Source organism: Penaeus vannamei, chromosome 35 (assembly GCF_042767895.1).
Source record: "Penaeus vannamei isolate JL-2024 chromosome 35, ASM4276789v1, whole genome shotgun sequence".
Classification (NCBI taxonomy): Eukaryota; Metazoa; Arthropoda; class Malacostraca; order Decapoda; family Penaeidae; genus Penaeus; species Penaeus vannamei.
This window is the reverse complement of record NC_091583.1, coordinates 20,535,190-20,545,189: the sequence shown is the minus strand read 5'-3', so window position 1 is coordinate 20,545,189 and position 10,000 is coordinate 20,535,190.

Sequence of the window (10,000 nt, the reverse complement as noted above, 5' to 3'; positions counted from 1 at the left end):
CGTGTCTTTTATCTGTGTGTGTATGTGTGTTTTTATGAGGCGTTTTCCATGTACGTATTTTTTTATGTGTGTGTTTTTTTCTTGTGATCTGGTACGTTTTTAGGCTTGTTTCATCTTCCTTTTTTTCTTCAAGCCATATTTCTTTCCCCCTTTTTTCATCGTGTATATATTTGTGGGTGTTTGACTTTGCTTACTCACCTGTGTCAAAGGGTATACATAATTTTTGTGTGGTGTGTGTGTGTGCGTGTGTGTGTGTGTGTGTGTGTGTGTTGTTTTGTGATGTCTGTGTGTATGTGTGTGTGTTTTGTGATGTGTGTGCGTGCTTGTTGTGATGTGTGTGTGTGTGTGTGTGTGTATGTGTGTTTTGTGATGTGTGTGTGTGTGTGTGTTTGTTGTGATGTGTGTGTGTGTGTGTGTGTGTGTATGTGTGTTTTATGATGTGTGTGTGTGTGTGTGTGTTTGTTGTGATATGTGTGTGTGTGTGTATATATACGTGTTTATGTGTGGGTCTGGTACTTTCGGTACTTATATCTCATACCCCAAGCTAGACACACGTATAAAAAAAAAAAATCTATACAAATTCCTTTTCAACATATGTTGTTACAGACAGACCAACTATAAACATAAACAGATAAATAACAATTTCAACAACAACTAATGACGTCATTCTTTTCAACATCTTCCTGACGTAGTTCTTTAAGCATAAATCTCTTTTAATGATCAACTGCGTGTATCCATTATCCGATGGCTTAGCATTTTCTGGCTCGATGGATGGTACTGTGAGAAAATCATTGTGATTGTGTATGTATAGATGTATATTCTGTTACTATATATATATATATATATATATATATATATATATATATATATATATATATATATATATATATACATATATATATATATATATATATATATATATATATATATATATATATATATATATATATATATTTCCCTCCTTTTCTCTCTCCTCTCCTCTCTCCTCTCTCCTCTCTCGTCTCTTCTGTCTTCTCTCTTCTTCTTCTCTCTCTCTTTCAATTTCTCTCTCTCTCTCTCTCTCTCTCTCTCTCTCTCTCTCTCTCTCTCTCTCCCTTTCAATCTCTCTCTCTCTCTCTCTCTCTATCTATCTATCTATCTATCTATCTATCTATCTCTCTCTCTCTATCTATCTCTCTCTTTCTCCTCTTCTCTTCTTTCTCCTCTTCTCTTCTCTCTTCTCTTCTCTCCTCTCTTCTCTACTATCTTCTCCTCTCTTCTCCTGTCCTCTCCTCTCTTTTCTCCGTCTTCCCCATCTCCTCCCAACCTATCTTATTAACCCAGCGTGCCTACCCTTCTCATATCCATATTTATCCACATGCCATCAACAAACAGGTATGTATTTACGCAAGAAAGTACATGTATATATGTATAAGTGCGTTTGCCGTGCGTTGATACGTGTACATCAGCTTCGTCATCGCCGGGAATCAGAAACAGACTAGCGTGAACGATAGACTTAGCGTGAACGAACATTATTATTGTTTGCTAAATGTATTGTTCGACCGGGTCACGCCAGCCGCATGATTCCAATATGTATAATTAGAATGCCGTTTTTTTTTTATTCTTCGTATGGATGGATGGATGGAGTGTGGCGTCATGCGTATATTTGTTTTCTGGTGACGTATGTGCGTACAGTAAGGTGATATTTACGTTAGCCTTTCGTTCTATGTATTGACACAGAATCTGAGGGATATTAGTAATACATACATATTTACGTTCATTTTTCTCAGCCGTAGGATAAGACCAATATTCTCATATGTACACATACATAGCCATGTGCGTACATACAAGCCACAGATTTACATTCAGTCACGCAACACACACGCACACATACCCACACGTACTCTCTCTCTCTCTCTCTCTCTCTCTCTCTCTCTCCTCTCTCTCTCTCTCTCTCTCTCTCTCTCTCTCTCTCTCTCTCTCTCTCTCTCTCTCTCTCTCTCTCTCTCTCTCTCTTTATCTCTCTCTCTTTATCTCTCTCTCTCTTTATCTCTCTCTCTTTATCTCTCTCTATCGCTCTCTCTCTCTTTATCTCTCTCTCTCTCTCTATCTCCCTCACACAAACACACTCACACACATACAAACACACACAGACAAACAAACATACACACAAACACACACCTACACCTACACACGCATGCCTAGCACCCAACATCCATAAATTATTCATGGTTTCGATTGATAATTATAAGGTTTCGTGTAAATCCAAACAGCCCGGCAGAGGGAGAGGGAGGGAGGGTTTGGGGGGGGGGAGGATATATAGGGAGGGATACGGATGTAAAAATAGTTTTGTTTTTCTTTTCTTTCCTTTTCCATATTTATTTATCTTTGGTTAATCTTTTTATTCGTACTAATATCTTCTCTTTTTTGTTTTTGTTTTTTTATTCCCTTTTCCAACTAAACTTTATTATCAATATTTGAAATTCCACATTTTTGAAATGGAGATTCCCGCCTTTTTTCCCGCGAACTCTAAATAATAAAGTCTTTTGCCACAAACTTCCGGACTCAACTTTTTATTCCAAAAGCTTCTGAACCGCCAAAGTTTTTTTTTCTATTTAATTTGTAAACTTTTTTTTTCCTCGTACGTCTGGAACACGACAACGAAATTTTAAATAAGGTCATTAGTTCTTTTGCTTTCTGTTTGATATTCTGTGGTGTAATAATTTTCCTTTTTTATTTATTCATTTATTTACTTTTATTTATTTTTCATTATTATTATTACATCTTTTTTTTTTTTTTTTTTTTTTTTGCCTTTTCATAATTATTGTTTTTTTCCTTTATCAGTAATAATATTGATTTTTTTTATTTACGCATTTATTATTTAGTCCTTTGTAACATACCGTCCTGCAAAGGCTACTTACACTAAAAAATATATATTCATTCGCTAATTTCGTTATTTATTCACTATTTTATTCGTCCTTTCATTCACTCGGTCTTTAATTTTGTTCACTCATTCACTCGATTATTCACCCATTCACTCATTCCCACATGCGTTCATTCATTTATTACACTTACATTCACTCATTCATTCATTTACTCACTTGTTCATTGACTCATTGGTTCATTCGTTTATTTATTTACTCGTCCACGCGTTTGCTTGGTTATTCACGGACTTACTCACTCATTCACTCACTCACTCATTGGTTTTTCAATCATTCGCTCATTCATTTATTCGCTCGCTCACTCACTCATTGGTTCATTAATTCATTTGCTCACTCTTTCACTCACTCACTATTTTTTTCACTAATTCATTCATTTATTCACTCGGTCACTCATTCAATCATTGGTTCGTTAATCCATTCATTCACACTTTCACTCACTCACTCATTGTTTTTTTTTCATTCATTCACTCATTCATTTATCTATTCACTCGGTCACCCATTCACTCATTGGTTCATTAATTCACACATTCACAGTGTCACACACCCATTGTTTTCTTTTCATTCACTCATTCATTCATTCATTCCCTCGGTCACTCGCTCACTCATTGGTTCATGATGAATTCATTCTGTCACACGCTCACTCACTCATTTTTATCATTCACTCATTCATCCTTTCACTCGGTCACTCACTCACTCATTGGTTCATTAATTCATTCACTCACTCATTTTTTTTCATTCATTCACTCATTCATTTATTGTATTGGTCACTCACTCACTCACTGTTTTTATTCACCATTCATTCCCTCACTCATTGTTTTTTCATTCACTCATTCACATGGTCACTCGCTTACTCACTGATTCATCCGTTCACACCTTCACACACTCACTATTCTTTCATTCACTCATTCATTCATTCACTCGCTTACTCACTGGTTCATTCATTCATCCACCAATCCCTTCATTCATGAGAATTGCCACGCCCACGTAGTCCCAACAGCTGATTTACATTCCAATCCGATCAGTGGGACAGAGGAGAGGATGTGGATAGGCGAAAGAACAGCAGGTAAACAGGCAAAGAGAAGGAGTAAATAGCAATAAAGATAAATAAAGAAGATAGATAGGAGAAGGAGCAAAGAGAAGAAGTAAATAGCAATAAAAACATAGATAAAGAAGATAGATAGGAGAAGGAGCAAAGAGAAGAAGTAAATAGCAATAAAAACATAGATGAAGAAGATAGATAGGAGAAGGAGCAAAGAGAAGGAGTAAATAGCAATAAAAAGATAGATAAAGAAGATAGATAGGAGAAGGAGCAAAGAGAAGGAGTAAATAGCAATAAAGGTAGATAAAGAAGATAGATAGGAGAAGGAGCAAAGAGAAGAAGTAAATAGCAATAAAAAGATAGATAAAATAGAGAACAGAAGGAGGAAATACGGAATTAAGGAAATAAGGAAATGGCAATAAAAAATTATAAATATGATAGATAAGAGAAGGAGAAAACACGGAATTGAGGAATTGGGAAATGGCAATAAAAATGATAAATGAGAGAAGAGAAGGAGAAAACACTTGCGAAAACAAGTAAATAGTAATAAAGATAGATAAGATAGATAGGAGAAGGAGAAAACACGGAATTGGTAAAGAAAACAAAAAGATTCGATTAAAAAAAGGAGAGCAAGCGAATAGGAAGAAAGCGAATGAGGAAGAAGTTAAAGGGGCGAAGAAAGCAAGGAAATGAGAGAAATAAAGCAGGAAAGCAAGGTGACGGAAACAAGAAAGCAATGAAATAGGGAAAAATCAGCAAAAGCAAGGAAAAGGGCAGATGATAAAAGCGGAGAGTAGGCAAAGAGAAAAAGAAAAAATCAAGAAAGCGATAAAGAGTGCTAAAGAAAACGAAAAGGTTCGATAAAACAAGGAAGCAAGCGCAGAGGAACAAGAAAGGAACAAAGAAGCAAAAACAAGTAAAGACGAAAGATAAGTAGGGCAGTAGGTGAATAAGGAAGCAGAGGAAGGGTCGAAGAAAATACGGAAGTAGGAGAAAAAAAATAGATAAAATAAATAAATAAACAGGAACAAGCCAATGAGGAAATAAGCAAGAAAAAAAATAGAAAAACAAGTAAGCAGCAAATAAAAAGGTGGGAAGCAGGGAAAGAGAAGACAACAAGAAGGAAGCAAAATAAGCAAAATGAATCGAGAGAAGAAAACAAAACAAAAACATTAAAACAAGCGAACAAACAAGAAATCAGAAACCAAAGAAAAAGACGAAAGAGCAACAAGAAAGCAGGACAGAAAGCAGACAAAGAGACATGGAGAGAAAGCAAGAAAACAGGAAACAAACGCAGATAAAGTAAGAAAGGAAGGAAACAGGAAACAGACGCAGATAAAGAAGAAAGGAAACAAGAAAAAGACGAAAATAAAGAAGGAAGGAAACAGGAAACAAACGGAAAATAAAGAAGAAAGGAAGAAAACAGGAAACAGACGAAAATAAAGAAGAAAGGAATGAAACAGGAAATAAACGAAGATAAAGAAGAAAAGGAGGAAACAGGAAATAAGACGCAAGAAAGGAAGAAAACAGGTAAAGAGACGAAGAGACAGACAAGAAGTCTTAAAGGTCGGTTTACTTAGGCTTAGTCTTCATAATGTCTGGAAAGAGAAACATTATTACGAATATTCATGACTTTCACACAACTATATTCTTATTTGGTGTTTATATCATCTTTATAAGTAACTTCCAAGTCAAATAAGCGATATGTAAGTAATTTATAAATATGTAAGTAGTTGATAAGTGATTTTTAAGTAATTTATAAGTCTACTGTATCATGTATCATTTTATAATCAAACGAAAAGGTTTTACCCTCGTAATCCTATATGTAAAATTATAAAGATAGGGATAGATATGATAAAAAAGAGAGATGGAATACAACTAGAAATGACACTGCACTTTGGAGAGAGAAAGAAAAAAAAATGAAAATCAGACAGCTAGTTTAATAAGGTTTCCCACTCCCCAACCTTCCTCGTGTGAGAAATATGCTGAATATCTTTTAAATTTAAAGGGAACAACGACCAAAATTACGTCACAAGAAAAACAAATGAAAATCGGAAATCGGTAAATCGGAAAATCGGACAACTACGATGATAAATTTTGGCTCATTTTTTTATTTGTAGGATAATGCCCACTTTGATTTCCCCGACTCTGCACTCGGGGCACGAGGCGTCAAGGGACATTCATGAATAAATATGGTTAGAAGAAAGGAGGGAAGGTAGGAGAGATAGAGAGAGAGTGAGAGGGAAAGAGGGAGAGAGAGAGAGAGGAGGGGGAGACAGACAGAGAACGAGCCAGATGGAACACACTAACAAATAAACGCAGCCCATTACGAGAAAGCAATTGAAAAATCAGTTATATTAATAAGGTTAGCCTCCTTCCACCCCTTAGGACAACCCTTACCCCCTCACTTAACCCCCTTGCACTCCCCCCTCCCTTCATCCCTCATCCCCACTCCCTTCACCCCCCACCTCCACCCCCTGCAGTCCCCCTCCCTTCACCCCCTGCACTCACCCCTCCCTCCACCCCCTACCCTATGCACTCCCCACACCCTCTCACCCCAACCCCCTTCACTCCCCACCCCACCCCCCCCAGGACAGAAAGCGTCATGCGAGAATCATGCAGGACGACCTCGGCAACATGGAGCACATAATGAGGGTAAAAAGAGTCTACCTCATGGCTGCCGGTGTCGACGTGCTGTGGCATTTAATTCGGACTAACTGGTGGGCGTTAGGTTAGGATATTTAAAAGAAAAAAATCCAATCTGATTCGCTCATATTTTTTATTATTTATATTTGGGACGAAAATACGTATGGGTCTTTTGGTATAAAGTGATATTGTTTATTGTGTGTACACTTATTCGTTATTGTTACTGAGTGTTGTTGTTTTAGGTAAACTTGTCCATATTTTAAGAGGATAGTGATAGATAAAGAATAATATTTAGTGTAATATTTCTCTTGACTTCTTTCATAGTGACTTGTAGCCTTGTAAACGCCCAGGCATTTGCTGTGTATTATTCCTATGCATTCTTCCAACCACGCTATGAGTTCATCACAAAATCCATTACCACAAGATGTCCTTCGCGTCAAAATAGTTAGGATTTTGTGGGCGACCAAAAAAGAAAGAGAGAAAAAAAAGAATTGGCCTTTAAATCATCACATACCAAGTTTAAGATCATGCATCCGTTTTGTTAGGAAGATCTCAAAAAAGGATTGTAATAATGATGATAATGATAATAGTAGTAGTAGCATCGGTAATAGTAGTTATAGTACTAGTAGTAGGAGTAGTAGTAGTAGCAGCAGTAGTAGTAGTAGTCGTAGTAGTAGTACTAGTAGTAGAAAAAGTAGTAATAGTAATAGTTGTAGTAGTAGTAGTAGTAGTAGTAGTAGTAGTAGTAGTAGTAGTAGTAGTAGTAGTAGTAGTAGTAGTAGTAGTAGTAGTAGTAGTGGTGGTGGTGGTGGTGATGGTAATGGTGGTAGTAACAGTCGTTTAGTTGTAAGTAGCAATAGTAGTGTTAGCAGCAGTAGTAGTAGTTGCAGTAGTATTAGTAGTAATTATGATAATAATGATAATAATGATGATGATATTACCATTAATGGTAATAACAAAAACAATGATGAAAATACTTCTCACGAAAAACATAACATTCAAATTTCGTTTCAAAACTTAACGGTCTGAAACCCCGGCGTCGGAAAGCAGGGTCGTTTCCCCGGCGGATTTTTGTTCGTCTTAATTTTCATTTAAGACGCTATATTCCTGATGACAATAACGGCAAGAACGTGAGACGCGATGTTCAGTAACCTGTGTTCATCCTGCCATTCTGAGCAGTCAATTTGAAACATTTCCCTGCAATCTTCGCCATTACGCATGCATCACGGGCGAAAATTGATATTATTTTAGCCATCTTGTGTATCCGTTCGTTAACGACAGCGACAATGGTATCCCCTTTCTTAGAATTAATCCTTCGTACCCACGCGTGTCTTTTATTTCTGAACCTGGACTCATAAACATTTTGTTATGAATAATATTATCCGTTATTTAAGACCGTTTAAAGTGTTCAGGTTTCCCGCCTAAGAAAAAAAGAACGAAAAACAGCGTGGAAATGCGGGTGACTCACGCCTTAGGGATGTGTTTGCGAACGCGGCCATGCAGTCTTATGCGGGGCTTAATACTTCGCTTCGTGGTCTTAGTGTGTGCAAAATCTTCTTTTCTCGGTAAAGGCGTATGCATAACGAGGGGTTCTGTGGCTGGGAATGCGTCCGCAGCGCAGGAGAGTTTGGTGGAATGAGAAAGGATAAATAAGTAAAAAGTTGGACCAGTAAGGTTGAGTCACCCGTTCTTTGACGACCTGAGATGAATCTAACAGAAACGCCGGGGCTGTGACGTCATATGGTGGGGTTGCCCGTGCACAGTTTCTTAGCCTTTCTTTCGTTCTCACTTTATCTATCTGTCTATTTCGTCTCTCGTCTCTCTCTCTCTCTCTCTCTCTCTCTCTCTCTCTCTCTCTCTCTCTCTCTCTCTCTCTCTCTCTCTCTCTCTCTCTCTCTCTCTCTCTCCCTCTCCCTCTCTCTCTCTCTCTCTCTCTCTCTCTCTCTCTCTCTCTCTCTCTCTCTCTCTCTCTCTCTCTCTCTCTCTCTCTCTCTTTCTTTCTCTCTTTCTCTCTCTTTGTTTGATTCTCTCACTTTCTCTCTCCTCTTCTCTCTTTTCCTCTCTCCCTCTCTCTCCTCCTCTCCCTCTTTCCCTCCCTCCCTCTCCCTCTTCCTCTCCCTCCCTACCTCAATCTCTCAATCTACCCCCACCTCCCCATTTAATACCAACTTCACATATAATTGTTTCATAACAAGCATTCCTGTGGCTAGCCTAAGCGACTGGCTTCCACCTCGCCCCGATGATTTGCGCAACCTAACCTCACCTAACCTTACGTGTCTGCTTACGATGTGACGCAAACCTGTCTTCTTTGCTTTGCTTTGTCTGTTGGTTAGACTGAAGGGCGTTTATTAGTGGAATGTAATGAGGAGTTATTATTAATGCGTTTTTTTAAGGTAGAGTTGTTTGTCAAGGATTAATGGATGCTTGGTTATATTCAGTGTGATATTGAGGTCCATTGATGTGTTTATTTTCTTTTCTTTTATTTTTTATTCTTTTATTTATTTTATTTTTTATTTTTTTTGGGGGGGGTTATAGTCGAAATGGTGGAGTATAAAACGATTATATGCTACAAAACTCTAAATCTAAATATATCTATTATATTTTTTTCGCTTCAGAAATATATATATAATTAACATTCCTTATATTCGAATTATTTGCCAAAGACAGCGGAATTATTACCATATGATTTCGTTATTCTTTCTGAAAATTGTTTTCAAATAACACCGTTATTTTCCGAGTCGCCGTGGAGACAAAATTATGAAATATTTAAAGAGTATATATATATGACAGGAATGTTACCCTAGATATAATTGGTACATTTTTTTAGATTTGAAATGTTGCCAAAAATAGAAGATGATGCGTATGAGTGATACATATTTTTTAGAGCCAAACTAAAAGAAATATGATAATGAATATTAAGTATACAGTAAAAGTATATAGTTCTCGATATAACAAACTAATGTCTAAGATAATTATATAAGTAAAGGCTATATGTTACACGAATATAACCCTACATATGATGAAAATATTTTTTAAAAGTCTATTTACTGTCAGAAGAAATGAAATAGTATTAACGTTAAATTTTATCAACAGTAATCATATACCTTTTTGAGAACCGAATTAGGAGCGAATTTCATAAGATAATGAGTATATTCAGCAAGGACATGGCTCGAGATATAATCAACATACATCTTAGAGTTCTGTTATTATCAAAAACAGTATAACTGTCATAATCACCCTGGTATTTTATGATAAAAAATCACAACCTTTTTAGAAATCGATCCACAGACCCCCCCCCCCAAAAAAAAAAAGTAAATAAATAGATAATAATGATAAATAGATAAATGAATAGATGAATGAATAAATGAATTGAAAAGTAGATAAACCGCATTAA